The sequence below is a fragment of the Solanum pennellii genome, chromosome 11 (assembly GCF_001406875.1).
Source record: "Solanum pennellii chromosome 11, SPENNV200".
Lineage (NCBI taxonomy): Eukaryota > Viridiplantae > Streptophyta > Magnoliopsida > Solanales > Solanaceae > Solanum > Solanum pennellii.
This window is the reverse complement of record NC_028647.1, coordinates 5,240,130-5,242,679: the sequence shown is the minus strand read 5'-3', so window position 1 is coordinate 5,242,679 and position 2,550 is coordinate 5,240,130.

Here is a 2,550-nt window from a genome sequence, read left to right as displayed (position 1 = left end):
GGGGGGGGGGGGGGAGCGTTACATATACTCCCATCAATTTTTAACGCATATTGTAGCATTTACGAGTCAACTTTTATGATTAGATGACTTTCTTTGTTTTTCGTGTGTATTAGACCATGAATTTGATTATCACTTATCCATATGTGAGAAATACCTTTCCCAAATAATTATGCATCTCTTATGAAAAAAAATGGTTATGATTATAGGGTGCTTTTAGATGAAAGTATCAATGTTATTGGAAAAGATTTTCTCGCACATGGATTCACAATGGTGAAAGGTTTTCTCACCTATGCTCGAATTGTATCTAAATAGCTATTTTATGTTTTGATATTAAAGATGTTGATCGGTATCACTCGTTAGGTGCTCCAAGGAATCATATCCATGGATTAATACACTTGAAAAATCAGGAAAGTCGAGTAATTCCTTAAAGTTGGTTGGTGATGCGAAAATAAGCCTTAGAAAGTGGTGGGATTATAATTAATGCTTCCTCGACTTTTTACGGAGTTTATTTTTCTATCAAAAGTTAATGTTCTAACGCGCCAGATCCATGTACTCATATACACGGAAACCCAAGAAAGTTGTGTAATTCCTAAAAGTTGGTTGGTAAATGCAAAAATGGACCTTAAAAATGGTGGAACTATATAATGAAAAAAATATTTTTTATTGAATACTCTAAGGTGCCAGATCCATAAGGTAATACACACGAAAAATAAGAAAAGTAGAGTAATTCCTAAAAGTTTGTGAGGAAATGTGAAATTGGACCTTAAAAATGGTATGACTATACATAATGTTTCTCCAACTCATTATGGAGGTCCTCAAAAAGTTTTTTCAAAAAAAACATTTTTGGTGCTCCAAGGCGCCAGATCCATGGATAATACACACAAAAAATCAGGAAAGTCGGGTAATTCTTGAAATTAGGCTAGTAAATGCAAAAATGAGCCTTAAAATGGTGTGACTATACATAATGTCTTCCCAACTCATTATAGAGGTTCTAATAAAATTTTTTTAGAAAAAAAATTAGGGTGCTCTAAGGAGCCAGGTCCATGGGTAGTCCACAGCAAAAATCGAAAACGTTGCCTAACTCCTAAAAGTTAGCTAATAAATACGAAAATATGCCTTAAAATAATGAAACTACACATAATACTTACTCACTCATTGTGGAGGTACTCATAATGTTTTTTCATTAAAATAATTTATGGGTGCTCCAAGGCGCCAGATCCATAGGCTAAAACACACAAAAAATTAGAATTATCGCGTAATTCAAAAAAATTGATTGGTAATGCAAAAATAAGGCCTTAAAATGGTGAGATTGTATGTTATGTTTCCCCAACTCATTACGGAGGTCCCCATAAAGGTTCTTTAGAAAAAAATTCAGTGTTCCAAGATTTCAGATCAATGGGCTAATACACAAGAAAATTTAAATAGTCGCGTAATTCTTAAAAGTTGGCCGGAAAATACAAAAATTGACCTTAAAATGGTGGGAATATACGTAATTCTACCCCATATCATTACAAAATCCTTAAAAAAAATTGGATTCTCTAAGGCGTCAGATCCATGGGCTAATACACGCGAACAATTGGAAAGTTGCGTAATTCCTAAAAGTTGGTTGGTAATGCAAAATAGGCCTTAAAATGGTAGGACTATACTTAGGGTTTTCCCAACTCATTATGGTGGTCCGCATAAAGTCTTTTTAGAAAAATATTTGAGTGCTCCAAGGCGTGAAATTCATGGGCTAATATGAAAAAATCATGTAGATCCTAAAAGATGGTTGGCAAATACGAAAATATGCCTTAAAAATTATTAGACTATATGTAATGTTTCTCCTACTTATCACGGATGTTCTCGTAAAGTTTTTTTCACATAAAATTAAGAAGAAATATGTGAAAAATATTTGATAACATAAATCTATATACCTACCTACCTACCTACATATGTTTATCTAATATTATCTATCTATCTATCAACTTCAATGTCTATCTATATTTATGTATGGCCAAATGCATAAACTTATCCCTAAACTTGTTGGATTTTTTCTCTCAGGTACCTCATCTATGCTATTTTCCTATTGATTCATTGAACCACCCATAATTTGTTCCTTCTAAAATTGTTGACTGATATGGAACAAGATATTGTGAGGGGTATTGATAGAGGATATATGATGTGGAACAAGATTTTGTGAAGGGTATTGATAGAGGATATATATGTTGTTTCATAACTCATTAATCAAATTGATAGTGAAACTGTTTGAGAATAATTGTGTTCTACTTCAAGTCATTTGATACATTGGAAAACAAATAAGACTCACATAATTTGTCTTCATTCTTTCAATCAAAATCATTACAATACGAAAACAATTCAAGGCATTTACAATAGAAAAGCCGATCAAAATCAGCCAACAATGTTCAAAAGGAACAGATTATAGGTGATAAAATGATTCAATAGGAAAATGACATAGTTGAGGTAAAAATTCAACAAGTTTAGGGATATGTGCGCTAATGAGTTTGGCCTTTATATATCTATATATCTGTCAATAATATATATATATATATA